This window comes from Protopterus annectens, chromosome 4.part1 (genome assembly GCF_019279795.1).
Source record: "Protopterus annectens isolate FY-2018-M chromosome 4.part1, PAN1.0, whole genome shotgun sequence".
Classification (NCBI taxonomy): domain Eukaryota; kingdom Metazoa; phylum Chordata; order Ceratodontiformes; family Protopteridae; genus Protopterus; species Protopterus annectens.
Genome location: NC_056734.1, coordinates 587,308,385 through 587,324,687, shown reverse-complemented (window position 1 = coordinate 587,324,687; position 16,303 = coordinate 587,308,385).

Here is a 16,303-nt window from a genome sequence, read left to right as displayed (position 1 = left end):
CTCCATCCCCAATCAAGAAAACCACCATGAAAAACATTTCAAAAGCAAACTTCACATTACTTAAGACTGAGGCGGAAAGGTTCACAGCCCCCATGCTAAAGGACAATGCTATCCAAGTTGCTGAATCCCTTACAAAGGCACTCTATGAGCACCTGCAAGAATGCATGAATCGTGCTATCCCAAGCAAAGCCAAGACTCACTCCTCCAAGAAAAGGAAACCAGTCTGGTGGACCCCTGCCATAAACAAGCTATACAATAGAAGGCAGAAACTAGTGCAGAAAAGAGTAAAATCCCAAGATGGAAAGACATCCCTGATTAGCAAGAAACTACAATCCCTCATAAAATCATCCAAGGCTAGCTTCTAAAGAAAAATTTCCAAGGACTCCAAAGATAACCACAAAGCGTTTTTTTAGCTATGTCATATCAAGCAGAGCACCTCTTTGGCCCTCTTCAAAAGGAACCTTGATGAGTGGATGGGAGAAAGGAAATTCACCCAGGGATCAAGTCAGTCACCCTGCTAGATAGGGGTCCAGGGAAGTAAATAGTGTGGGAAGAAATAGCCAGGGAATTGTTATGGCTAGGCTTGTATATGCCCTAGGGCCGATAGCCTAGTACCAACCTATGAACTTATGAACCTATGTCAAGAACCTAAGTGGAAACATTCAGATCTGCTCTGAGTTAGTGCAGAATGGCACAAAATACACTGAACCAACTGATATTGCCAACATTCTGGCAGACAGGTTTAGTGCAAACTTCACCCCCCTCTCATCCCCTAAAGGGCCCATAACCATACCAGAAGAATGTAGTGCCCCGGCAATCACTGACACACTGGTTAAAACAGTCCTATCCAAAGTCAAAAATAGAGCATCAATGGGACCAGACAGTGTCCCAGGCTGTGTCTTACACGAGCTCCAAAATGAACTAACCCCTCACCTAAACACACTGTTCAAACTCAGCCTCTCTGCAGGCTATGTACCCATAGAGTGGCACACAGCAACAGTTATCCCACTCCACAAAGGTGGAGCCACAATGGACTCTGGGAGCAATTGCCTTATAAGCCTGACTAGCCTGGTCTGCAAGGCTACAGAGCGCATCATCATGGAATTCATTAACAGAGACATTGGGAACCTTCAAACATTGGACCCTACCCAGTTTGGCTTTGTTAAGGGCAGATCATGCCTCCTAAACCTGGTGGACTTCTTTGAGACAGTTACCAAGGCTTTAGATGAGGGAAAGGAGGTCCACACAGCCTACCTAGACCTCGCAAAGGCTTTCGACACCAATCTGGTATTATAGACAATCTCACCAGCCTGAACATAAACCCCTACGTCATGAGATGAGTTGCCAATTGGCTCATGGATAGAACCCACATGGTGAGAGTTGCAGGCTCTAGGTCTGACTCTAAACCAGTTACAAGTGGCGCCCCCCAGGCCTCAGTCCTGGGACCCCTACTGTTCGGTATATACTTCTCAGAGGTAACAGGCAAGCACAGGAGGACTATGGCTGACCAAGTTTGCAGATGACTGCAAACTGGGGGCCATAATTGACTCTCCAGCTGATACAGACATCCTCCAGAATGGCCTCACTGACATGGATACCTGGTGCCAAAATCATGGCCTCAAGCTAAATGCCAAAAAGTGCATAGTCATCCTCTTTGGAAAAAACAAAGTACCCATGAACTACCACATACATGGTAGACCCCTAAATACAGAAAATGGAAAATTTAATAAGGGATCTGGGGACCCAAGTAGATAGTGATCTCTCTTTTGATAATCATATTGCCAAGGTGGTTAGAAAATCCTTCTATGTGGCCCACCTAATCACAAAAGGGTTCGTATCTTGAACAAAAGAGGTTATTGTGCCCCTCTACTCATCACTCATCAGACCTATCATAGAGTACAATGCTCTATTTGGGTTGTACCTTACAAGACACCTGCAACAGCTGGAAAGACCACAGAAGTACCTCAACAAGAGGATTACTGGCCTCAAAAATATGCCCTATGCAGCTCGACTGAAGAAACTCCAGCTGTACTCGGTTGCATACTGCTTACTCAGAGGTGATCTCTGCCTGACATACAAGGCCATGTCCAACCCAGAATTGATGGACATGCTCCACCTAAAAAAAAAAGCCAAATCCCCAAGAGCCACACACTCTAGGGATCTAAACCTCACCACAATGATAAATAGGACATGCTGGAGGGATAGATTCATATCCCAGAGACTCCCTATGCTTTGGAACAGGATTATAATCTACACTAGGCAGAGCCCCTCACTAACACTATTCAAGATAAACCTTGATGAGTGGATGGGAAACAGATCATTTACCACAGGGATCACTGCAGTGGCTCTGCTGGACAGAGGCACAGGGAACTAATGGCTCTGCTGGACCGAGGCACAGGAAACTAATCTAAGGGGGCGGCAAAAGCCAACACATTCTGGCTAGGCTTATAGATGTACTTACCTATGAACCTATGAACCTATATGTTTTATATGATGTAGGCAAAGTTCCTCCATGATATAGCAATTGCTGTTGATGAGGATCAGATAAGTCAATTTAAAAGTAGTCCATGTTCCAGTTAAAGAAATCATAATTGAAGATATCCTGTCCAGAAACTAATGGTTAAGACAGTTCAATCTCGTACAAAAGAAGCAGGTATATATATATATATATATATATATATATATATATATATATATACATATATATATATATATACAAAGCCATTATGTCTAACAGACTAGTAACTCTCCATAGGATGGACATCATTCGAGAAGAAACTATGCATGATGCAGATCTACAGACTATAATTGGCTATGTTTGTGATAGGTGGTCAAGTAAATGGACAAAAGCAATTGGTACTACAAACACCTCATTCTTACAGTTAACTTATCAGATCATAAAGGGTTGTTGTAACAGGACTGTGGTAACCACTTTGTAGGGAGAAGAAGTCCTTAGACATATCCTCAAAGGGCATTGATGGCTGCTGAGCAAGTGCAGAGAGTGAGCAAAAATGTCTGTATAGTGGCCAGATATCAATGCTGATGTAATTAAACTCATACCTATGTGTCAATGTTGTATAGAACATGAAGCTTCTCAGAAGAAAAGAGTCTCTGACTATATCCTAGTTGGCAAAAGGACTAGGGCAAAGAATTGCATTCAAACATGTTTGAACATAATTGTGGGATTGTTATCCAAGATGCCTAGAAATAGTTAATCTACCTACAATAGCCATTCAACAAGTCATTTCCCTCTTTAATAATAATAAATAAGAAAAATTCACAGGGACTATACAGGCAGTGTTAAAAAAAAACAGATACAAAAATTTATTTTGCAACTTTACAGTTTCACTAAAAAGCTTCATCGGGCACATCAATGAAAAAATGTAACACAAATTAAATAGTCTAAAAAAAATCACACGATAAAACAAAATTAATCACATGGTAAAAATCAAACCTTCTGTTGTAAATGCTTTAACAGAGTTCTTAAAGACATAATTTCATTTAAACCTTGTAAAATATGCACTTTTAGTCTCAGAATCCATTTAAATTCTTCTAATTCAGTCTGCCATATTAAAACACCACGTGTATTGATTCATTTAGTTTTGATAATATCATAAACTTAAAAAATGTTTTGAATTATTATTATAAATGTGTTTATAAACTGCATTAGAGCTAAGTTTTCTATTAATTTCTAATAAATGGCTGCATATATGTTATTTAAGTCTTCTGTTGATCTTTCTAACATAGTATGCACTACAAGATTGACAAGTAGCTATATAATATTCCTAAAATCACAATTGCCATAAGCATGTACATAAAAAACCTTTGCTAGTAATAGGATGAATACATTTCTTTTCAGAATTGATGTCTATACATTGAACACATTTATTACAAGTATACAACCTTATCTTATTTGTTTTAAAAGGAATAATATATCTAGGTTGTTCTTTGTATCACAGTCTATTTTTTAGATTATTGCTTCTTGTGTATCCAAAATATTGTCCTGTCACTCATATGCTTCTTTACTTCAGGATCAGCCAACATGATAGGCCAGTACTTATTAATAATGGATTTCACTGTATTAGTATTTTGATTAAAAGTCAGCATACAAGTTTTTAAATCGTATTTGGTAGTCTTGTGCTTACCAATATTGCCATTAGTGCAGTGAGAAAAAATAGACTTAGTAGCATTATCTCACATCTGTGTAATGCTATTTTTAATGTTTGTAATACCATGTTTGTTATAACCCCTACATAGAAATGTAACAGCAGTATCATTTAATTGAGATATCATGTCATTGTCATCAGTGTGTAACCTGGCAACACATTTCATTTGGTTGCTAATCACATTATTAAACATAAAATAAAGATGCATACCTCTATGATGCAGGTATGTATTTCTTTTTACTGGCTTCTTAAATAACTTAGTCTCTAAAGTGCCTTTATCCATTTTAGTTAAAGTAATATCTAAAAAGTCAATTATAAATACAGATATCTCTTTTTTAAAATTTAGAAACTCAGTACAAGTATTTAAAAAGTTAAAAAACAGATTAAACTCACCTAATGTGCTTGTCCATATAAGGAACAAGTCATCAACAAACCTACAATAAAAAAACAATCAAGTATAAGCAGCTTCACAGCCCCCATCCCTTCAGTTGGAACTAGCACTAATGTCCATGTCTACACCACAAAACTATATGAATGTCTACATAGCTGTATGGACTCAGAAATACCTGACAGGACCAAATCATCTTCCTCAAGGAAGAGTAAACCTGTCATGAGAAGATCAGCAATAAACAAACTCTATAATAAAAGGAAAAAAATTGCTGCCCAGGGCCAAGAAGGAGCAGGTGTCAAGTTGGAAGCAATCTCTCCTTTGCCTGCACAAGCAAATAAGGTCACTGGTGAAATCCTCTAAGGCTAACGTCAAGTCCAAATTGGCCACATCCACTAAGGACAACCACAAGGCCTTTTTCACATACATCCTCAATCTGGAAGGTAACACCCAAATCTGCTCTGAACTGGTGGTCAATAACACCACATACACAAATGCCATAGATATAGCCCACCTACTGGCAGACAGATTCAGTAAAAACTTCACCCCCTGTCCCCTCATCAGTAAACCAGGACATACCCATCACCTGTCCCCCTCCCCTCATCACCAGGGAACAGGTGTTTAATGCTCTCTCAAAGGCAAAAAAATACAGTCTCCATGGGATGTGGCTGTATCCTACATGAACTCAGGCATGAGCTCTCAGCCCCATTAGGCACCCTATTCAACCAAAGCATGAGCACCAGCTTCATTACTGTCGAATGAAGGACAGCTACTGTCATCCTTCTACACAATGCTGGAGTGTCCACTAACCTAGGCAGTTATAGGCACATCAGCCTAACTAGCCTGATCTGCATGGCCATGGAATGCATTATCATGGACCTTATAAGCAAGGACATTGGCAACCTCCAAATGCTTGACCCCACACAGTTGGATTTTGCCAAAAGGAGATCATGCCTGTTAAACTTCAACTTCAACTTCTTCGAAACAGTCACCAAAGCCATGGACGAGGGTAAGATGGTGCACACCACCTACCTTGACCTAGTCAAAGCCTTCGACACCATTCCCAGCTCTGGCATAATAAATAACTCTCCCAGTTAGGCATCAACCCATATGTTACCAGATGGGTAGCTAACTGGCTCACTGATAGAACCCACTCAGTCAAAATAGGGGAAGCCACTGTAATGAGCAGTGTACCCCAAGTATCAGTTTTCTGTTTACCATTTGTTGCTCTTACCTTCACTGGATTTACCAATGGATTATGTTTTGTTTTTACCCTGTTAAATAATAAGATACCTATCAAATTTGTCACTCAGAATCCACCTCAATTCAAGTATGCAGTGTTTCAACAATTTGCAAATCTTTGGGTTTGTCCATATGGTGTCAAGACCTCATTATCCACATAATGACATGGCTGACAGAGCAGAACAACTGGCTAAGAAAATTGCTAACCAACTAGAGCCTTACCTAGTTCTAATATCCTACAGAGCAATGCCACATAATGTAACTGTAATAGTTCTATCACAACTAATCCTGGACAGACATATTTGAACTACCATCTCAATGCTGGATACAGCGTAATTACCAAAGCTAATTCAATGTGAGATTGTGGATCAAAATGACAAGAAGGCAAAATGTACATAAATATTGTTATGCTAGATAACATTTGGTCCATCCTTTGCCTGATTTGAAACAAGATCATACCACCCATGCCAAGTTATATGAGGAAAAGAAACAACAAGTATGAGTGCTGCCAAATCTGCAGAACCAAGACTGTATGGGATCTGATCCTATAATAGAGGTGTAGTAAGGAAAAAGTGAAGAAATGTCTAGGTTGGTCCTGAAATGTTTTAACTGAGTAGGCAGACATCACAAATAAGAAGACCAAATGCCAGAACTATGACAATCCAAAGAGTTAACTGACTTGTAGTCATTTCTTCAGAGTCTACTGACTAGACTAGTTACATTCTGTCCAAAAGAGATGTATTGCCAAAAGGTGACATTTTGCCTAAAAGTGACATGTTACCAGAAAGGGATGTTAATCATTAGTTATGTGACACAAATGGCAAAACCTTGAGAGTGTCTTCACGAGGTTGTGAGATAAAGCTTCTAGTTAGGTACTGCGATCAGTGATGGCTCCAGAAAACATAACTCATAACTCATAAATAATGACCGCTAGCAGGAAAGTAAGCAGGAAATCCTGTTTAGTTCCTATTTATTTCTAACACAAATGGCTCTATAAACACCTGCACTAGGGTCCTAAATTTATAACAAATAATTAAGACTTGCTGAAGGTATAGGTTCCTAACTCTTGGTATTCCTAGCCCATGTAATAAGTTACCACTACAGCAGCTTATAGTACCCCTACTTTGGCTACCTTTAAGGCTAGTCCTGATGTTTGAATAGGTCGACATAAATTTACACCAGGATTATCATGTATAGCCTGCTTGATTTGGGAGGTAGGTGACTATTAAGTATTTGTAAAGGGTGGCAAGAACTTTTAAGTGTGTCCACTCAAAGGTGTATATGGCTAGACATTTTATGGTCTCTATGATCACTTGACTAGCATTGTTCCTGTGATGATAAAATTCTAATATTGTCTTTGTTACTGAAAATATAAACTGTTACACAATAATATCAAATTTGTTTGATGCTTTTTATACAGCATGTTTTCAAAATTTAAAAGTATATACATGCAAATGTTTTAAAGTGCAAATGTGTACAATATGTTACCATACAACATCATTTCTTTCTCTTCTCCAAAGGGGGAAGATGTGGTGATACGAGTTCACCATGTTGATCAGTGCAATCAGTGATAGACTGATCATGTCTACATAATGCATGGGGCAGTATTGAAGTTGAAATAACTGGGAACTGGACAGGATACTTATGTTGCCATTTTGTATGTATCAGTACAACTTGTGTGGAAAATAAATTCAGTTATCAAAAACATGCCATTCTGAATCTCCCAATTGTCTGTTTTCCTAAAATATATCATGGAGCATGACACCACCTAAATACAAGAACAGACAATAGTAGTGTTTATGTGAGGATACTAAAGGAAGGACAACAGTGCCCATTTGTTAACATGTTGAAAAAGAACAATTTTTGCTTTGAAATAAGGGTGGTATTCATAGTTTTTGCACAAATGTGGTAGGGGTATCTGTGATGTTTGTGTTAATCATAGAGGCCATTTACACCAATGCAAATGCACAATGCCTTAAGCATAATAAGATTAATTTGGTAAGCAGTATGGCCTGATGAGGTGTTCTTGTGAGTCACAGTCAACTTGGTTAGAACTGCTTCATCAACTAACATATGCACAGCTTCTTACCACCTATAAAATTATCCAGCATCCATCTGTCTATACAACACTAAACATCATTCTATACAACTATGTTCCTAGTTAGTCATTGGGATCCAGTGTCCAAAAAATCATGTCAGTCTACAAACCTATCAAATCTGCTGGGTATTGTCTGTACTCATACAAGGTTGGTAAGACCTGAAACTTCTTACCTGTATCCATCAGGTCATTATCCTTCCTCCCATCTTTCAAAACCACTATGAAAGACCCCCTAGCTAAAATCTGGCTTTCTTCTTCCTCAAAACCTGAATAATATATATCCCTAAATGTGATCAAGTATATTTATTTCCTTATACTTCCTTACTCTCCTTTCTTCACATACTTCCTCACTTTTATCAAATTCTCTTCCTTGATTTTCTCTCTAAATATACCATAAGCTTGTTTTTCCCTGCTTGTATTAGACCATCTTACATTTAATTTCTCTACAAACCATCTAATATGTCTATAAATACTAAGTGATTGTCATATAACTTGTATCAATTCTTAACTAATATTTTTATATTAGAACAAATTTGTTATAATTATTTAAAATTCAAATGTTTTGTTTTATTTTTGAAGATTGTAAAATTATTGTTCTTAAAATGTTTTGTAGTAATTTGTAGCTTTTCTCTCCTGGGCTCCTCTGAAAAATGTGCTTCTATCCAGTTGGACTTTCCCAGAAATCAAATGTCGATAAATAAATAAATAAACATCTACTTTGTAATCCATGAACTTGCCCCTAGTGATCCCTTCAGTAGTTTGTCCAAGTATGCGCAAGAACTCAAATGACAAAAAAACAACAGTTTTCCCTAATGATCTCTTCAGTAGTATGTCCATGTATGCACAAACAATTCACTGACACAAAAATGAACTATTTCCCCCAGGAATCCTGTCAGTAGTTTGCGCATGTATTCACAAACACTCAAATGACACAAAAATGAACCCCCTAGCAGTCCCTTCAGTAATGTGCCCGTGTATGCAAAAGCACTCAAATAACTCATTTTTTATTCTGAATGATCCATGTCTGTACAAGCATTTTTCTGACACAAAAATAAATGATTTCTCACAACAATCCTGCAGCAGTTTAACCACCTATGCACATACACTTCTTGACACTAAAATTAATGATTTTCCCAACGACTCCTTCAGTAGTTTAATCATGTATGCACAAACACTAAAATACAATAAAAAACAAACATTTCTTGAAGTGAAGTCAGTTATCAAACCTCATTTAAAAAGTATGGTAGTACATATTTATTTTTCCCTACCAGTCTGCTAATTTAGTTTGCCACCTAACCCGCATATTCCCCAAGTAAATTGGTGTTTACTGGCATAAGCTCAGGGTCCTTTTGTAAAGTTTATATGGAAATTAGGCCTTTTTATGTTAATCTGTATGAATCATAGCAATACGCAAACATGTAATACCCAAAGTAGAAAAAAAAACACAAAGTTCATGGAATCTAGACCAATGATACCTCTGTATATTAACACTACAGTACAGGCCTGGGGTGCACTGTGCTTCTGTTTCTGGATGAAATGCCTAGCCTATACATAGTTGCTTCACTGATAGTGTTTGTGATTGAAGGTGATGATGCAAAGATGGTTATTATAAAAGTGGTGTATACTTTTCAATATCACAGTTACTATTTTTTCTTAAATTAGCAAAGCTTTCAAGACCACTGTGCCATCAGAGATATCAAATGTAGCATTATTTGTATACTAATGTAAAGTACATAAAATGACTAAGTAAGGAAAACTGGCAGAAATTATGTGGTCAGGGTTAATAAATCTACTGGGCATTTTAATATAAGACCAATAGTCAAGTACATTTTAATATTTTATCAAGCCCAAACTGATTACAATGGTTTGTTTTATGGGATACATTTTATTTCTTCTTGCAATATATCATGAACTTCAGTGAGATTCAAGAAAACTTGTATTACTAAAGTTAAATTGTATAATGTTGCACTGCTCAAAATACTCCAGCTGACAAAAAAATTAAGTTTGGCCACTCGGCACTCAGAGAAATAATAGTCACTTGCTATGTTATTTAAATCTTTTAAGCTCTCATGCTGGAAGCCAGTTCAGAATAAAAGAAACATGTTTATATTGGAAAGCAAATTGCAAATGAGGTGAAGTGAGTGCTTTAATAGCTTACTTTACTAAGACGAAGGTTGTATGTCATTAGAAATCTTAACAACTCCTTTGCATGAAAAGACAGCAGCCTTGTTATTAGTACTAGAAGTTTGCTTGTTCTGATCTAATAATACTGGCATGAACAGAAGCATATTCAAGGCATTATTAGCTTTAACAAGTGCATTAAACATTTCCATGCTATAAGGAATGGGATTTGTAAGCTTGTCATCCAGACATAAATGAATAAACAAACAAAGAAATAAACAGTTCATGTTTCAGAAGCAGCCTTTTAATTTGCACAGTAACATGTTCATGTTAATGTATTGAAAATGCACCCTGTCAGGCTTAATATTTTGCTCTGGTATATCTCACTTAGCAGTGATCATTTTTACAAAATAAATGATGATACTTGCTGGTTGCATGACTCAGACGGTTTAACCATTAATATGCCACAGATGATTAAAACATAACTTTTGGGCTGGATGGGGCCACCAGGGAAGGACAGGACTGACCTGCACACTCCAAACCATCCATTGAGGGCGGAGGAAGAAAGATGGTATAGCACTGCCACAGGAGAACTATCTAGTAGAGTGTATCAAACAAATAGGGAAATACCTCTTGCACTATGAACTGGGGGGAGTATGCCAAGAAGTGCACACCACAATAAGGTGGGATTGTAGGTGTACAGTAGCATGTGCCTGCATGGCCCCAACATCCAAACATTGCAATAAGCATTCTACCCTACAGGGGGATATCTGAAGCATTCAGAAAATCTCCTAACACATGATGGATGTGAAATCTGCTTCCTTACTCTGTCCTTCCTCTTCTCATGCATTAGGATTCTAGGATGCTAGTGGTTGTGAAACAAAAGACCTGATAGAGGATGGGGTCTTGGTGGTTATGAAAGTGGTAGTCAGCAATTACTAAAAGAATGAAATATATGATGAGAATTCCAGCACTTAATATCCACAAAATAAAACTAACACTTTAATCATATTTAAGCAATTGGTTTATATGTGCTGTCTAAGCAAGTTACTGTTCTTTTTCAGGGAAAATCTGTCAGCGAAACAAAGTCAGGGAAGGGAAATAGCGTGGACAATTACATGGAAAACAAATGGGATTCATAGCTGTGTCTTGAAGCAACTTATCTGTTTAATACTTTCAGTTTTACAGAGTGCAAAATAATACACTGGTATAAAAAATAAAAGGATTTGATAATCTATAACTTGTTTGTAATTGCTACATATTTTATGTACAACAAGTTCAGTTTATTTACTAGCTCCTTTTACTTAAGAAATTAGTTTAACTAGAAAAGGTTATTTAAACTGCAGCAGGTCTGCTGATATAAGACATAGGAAGCCAGGAGTGTACCACAGTGATACTTATTGAATGACAAGATGTTTGAGCAGGTATTCACAAAGGTTAAGGCATAACAAAAAGAACACATTTTGCTCACAGTAGGATCATCTGACTTCACTGCTGGTCTGGCAGTGATTATTACTACTATTCTATTACCCTTTTTTAAAAAAAAATATTCTATTACACTTTTTAAAAAAACCTGTTCCATACCTTTTTAAATAAGCCAAAGACATATTATTATTTTTTATAGCAGATATGTTCCTGTATTGAAACAGTTCACCTAAGCTGTCTCCCTGGTGTACTTTGCATGTACACATTCCTGAATATGCATTTTTAACTGGAGAATTTATTTCTGTCACTGATTATATGGCAGTGAGATAATCACCACTGTCTGTTAAACTTGTATTAATTAAAATGTAATAAAAACGATGCATTATAAAAGGATTCATGTCAGAATCGGTTACAGTTATGATTTATTTTTCAGACTTGCTGAGATGGCAGTGGCAACAAGTTCACTTCTAGATTTCGGCTCAGCTAAATTTGCAGTGGTAGTCATAGCTCACCTCTTGATAAAAAGACCAGTAATCAAATAATCTGATTCCTGGTCTATCTTTAGAAGTAGTGTATAAATAGTACAAGTGAGAGAATTTAAAATACTATAAATGTACCAACTTTTTTCCAGTTTAATGTGCATTGAAAAGTAAGTAGATATTTCCAAGGATAGCATTTAATCATTTGCTCCATCTTCTCATCCTGTATTTTGACATTTTTTCTTTAAGGTTATTTTGATCTGAACTTTATCAGTTTATGGAAACAAATTGATTTGTCTAATTAATGATAAATAAATTCAGATGTCTTCAAACATTCTACTAGGGATCAGCCTCAAATGCATGTTTCATGCAAGAAGAGTAAGAAATGAGAGGGTAATACAAGTCACGGACTAGAGCTTTCTGTAGCTGAGCATGGCAAATGTATTGAAGTAGGTACCTCCCCTGGGGCTTCACATGGCACATGTGTTGAAGTAGGTACCTCCACTGGGGCATAACATGTCAAATGTATTGAAGTAGATACCTCCACTGGGGCATGACATGCCATATGTATTGAAGTAGGTACCTCCACTGGGGCATGACATAGCAAATGCACTGAAGTAGATACCTCCACTGGGACATGACATGGCAAATGTATTGAAGTCGCTACCTCCACTGGGGCATGACATTGCAAATGTATTGAAGTATGTACCTCCACTGAGGCATGATATGGCAAATGTATTGAAGTAGGTACTTCCACTGGGGCTTGACATGGTAAATGTATTGATGTAGGTACCTCCACTGGGGCATGACACGGCAAATGTATTGAAGTAGCTACTTCCGCTGGGGCATGACATGGGAAATGTATTGAAATAGGTACCTCCACTGGGGCTTGACATGGCAAATGTATTGAAGTATGTAGCTCTGCTGGGGCTTGACATGGCAAATGTATTGAAGTAGCTACCTCTGCTGGGGCATGACGTGGCAAATGTATTGAAGTAGGTACCTCCACTGGGGCATGATATGGCAAATGTATTGAAGTAGCTACCTCCACTGGGGCATGACATGGCAAATGCACTGAAGTAGGTACCTCCACTGGGACATGATATTGCAAATGCATTGAAGTAGGTACCTACACTGGGGCATGACGTGGCAAATGTATTGAAGCTGGTACCTCCACTAGGGAATGACCTGGCAAATTAATTGAAGTAGGTACCTCCACTGGGGCATGATATGGCAAATGTATTGAAGTAGTTACCACCGTTATGGCATGGCATGGCAAATATATTAAAGTAGGTACCTCCAGTGATGCTTGACATAGCGGTTGTTGCTTGACTTATCTTCTAAGAGACTGGTAACATAGTTCAAAGAATAAAGGCTATGAGATGCAGTCGTGCTTTACTTCAGTCTCTTTTTTGATAAATCATGATTCTGAGCAAGTCATTTAGCTAGACTGTACTCCTGTGACACCCCTCTACAAAAGACACTTATTCCTAGTGTGTTTAAACGTCTAAAAAAAGGGGTGGGAGGGAGTGAGATGCATATAAAAACATAATTGCATGTCAATGCCAGTAACAATTCCAGGTTGCAAATTTTCTGTCATGGTGTCCACGGACAGTGAGAGATGTGAGGACTGAATGGGCTATTATGACAAAAGGACTTGGTGGTAAAAGTAGGTGAGAATTTAAAAAAAAATTCGGGAAAAGAGATAAAACAATATAGTCTTTCTTATTATTACATTGTTGGAAGTGTATGCAACTTTTTAATCAATGTTGTACTTTACAGTAATTTATTAATTTCACACTGTCTCAGAGTTGGTAGGATGGTGTTTACGTATGTACGTGTGTGTATGTGTGTGTGTGTGTGTGTGTGTGTGTGTGTGTGTGTGTGTGTGTGTGTGTGCGTGTGTGTGTGTGTGTGTGTGTTTGTGTGTGTATATATATATATATATATATATATATAGATGTATACATATATATATATATATATATATATATATATATATATATATATATATAAATATATTATTTATACCAAAACCTTTCTCCTAATCCAAAACATTAAGTTACTAAACACCATTTCACTAAGAGTAACACTATTCAGGCAGAGTGCTTTTTTTATTTGTTGGACTAATCACAAAAGGAGACTATTAAACTTTTACATCTGGTGTAGTTTCAATCTTCCTGCTTTTTTGTTGTTGAGTTTTTGACATACCAACATCAATATCATATGTATCGATGTTTGTGCAAATCAATAATATGTGTGTATATATTTGTGTGCATATGTTTGTGTGAGTATGTGTGTGTGTGTGTGTGTGTGTGTGTGTGTGTGTGTGTGTGTGTGTGTGTGTGTGTGTGTGTGTGTGTGTGTGTGTATATATATATATATATATATATATATATATATAGTTATTTTTCCTCACTCTGGTCATATGGCTACTTTCACTTTACACCAAATATTATGGAACTTTACAATCCTGTCAACTGTATTTCACAAGAAAGCTGTTCTGGGATGCTTTTGACCCTGTAATCTTCAATCTACTCAACCAGCTTTACTGTATATTAACAGTGGCCATTTGTACCATCTCAACAAGGTTTTGACACAGTCACATGCAGTAGACAGAAAATATTTTTTGTACTACTTATAATTATCCAGGCATACGCTTTGTTACAGATCTGTTCACTCACATCTCCATCTATCCATTTTGCTGTGGCATTCCATATCAATATCCATTCTGGGTTTCAGACTACTTTTTTGTATTTGCATCATCTGTTGGCATTTAAATCCTCGAGTATATTAAAAGGAAGATGGAGGTGAATAGCCTGACAAACCACACTAAGGCTCACAGTTTTTGACAACATAGGTGATGCTATCTCCAGCATATAAACTCGCCTTGTAAAATAATGATTACATTCCTGTCTTTTGACAGATTAACTGTTCTACAGACCTCTGTCTGTAGTTTTTGCAGACGTAAAGTAAAGTTTTGCACTAGACAATCTGTCAATACACTCAACAATTTTTTTCCCAGCAATAGAAAGTAATAAGTGTGTCATAGCCTCCTTTATGGGAAACCCCACAATGAAAGCTTCTCTGACCACTGGCTTCATGAAGTGCAAGAGATGTTTTTGTCCTCTTATGTCCACAATATTAGGCTATCATATATACTCAATAAGATTTCTCATATGTTCAGCAGTACTATTCTCTTCTGAACCTTCACACAGTTCATTGATATTTTATGTCAAACTGAAATTGCTTGAAACAAATAGGTTCATAGGTTCATAGGTTCATACTAGGCTATCTGCCCGAGGGCATTTACAAGCTTAGCCCATCGTTTTGTGGCTTAGGCCACCCCTTTAGTATGGGGAACTATACCCATTATTTTTCTGTGCCTCTGTCGAGCAGTGACACTGAGGTAATCCCTGGGGTATATCTGCGATCTCCCATCCATTGGTCAAGATTTCTCTTGAACAAGGCCAGCGAGGTGCTCTGCCTCACATGTACCGGGATTTTGTTCCACAGCATAGGGAGTCTTTGGGTGATGAATCTATCCCTCCAGCACGTCCTATTAATAGCCGTGTCAAGGTTTAAGTCACACACCCATGTGGCTCTGATGGATCTAGATTATTTGAGGTGAAGCATATTCATCAAATCTGGGTTTGACATGGCCTTGTATGTTAGGCAAAGGACACCTCTGAGCAAGCGGTGGCGACTGAATAGAGCTGGAGTTCTTTCAGTCGGGCAGCATAGGACAGATTTTTGAGACCCTTTATCCTTTTGGTGAGGAACTTTTGTGGCCTCTCCAGCTGCTGCAAGTGTCGGGTCAGATACATTCCGAATGGGGCATTGTACTCAATCATTGGTCTGATGAGTGATGAGTAAAGGGAGACTATGACCTCCCTTGATCTAGATGAGAATCCCTTCATGATAAGGTGGGCAATGTAGAAGGTCTTCCTAACTACTTTAGCTACATGGGTGTCGAATGACAGACTACTATCAACCTGGGTCCCCAGGTCCCTGATAACTTCTTCTGTGCTCAGTGGATTGCCACCTATTTGGTAGCTAGGGGTAACCTTGTTTTTCCCGAAGGGTATGACTATGCATTTTTGGCATTTAACTTTAGGCCGTGGCTCTGGCACCAGTTATCCGTTTCTGTGAGACCCTTCTGAAGGATATCTGTGTCAGATGTGTTTTCTACTATGGCGCCCAGTTTGCAGTCATCTGCAAACTTTGTCAGCCATAACCCTCCTGTGTTTGCTTGTACTTGGAAAAGTAGATGCCAAACAAGAGTGGGCCCAGGACTGAGCCCTGTGGTACACCACTTGTGACAGGCTTTGAGTCTGACATGGCGCCAGCAACTCTGACCCTGTGGGTTCTGTCACTCAGCCAG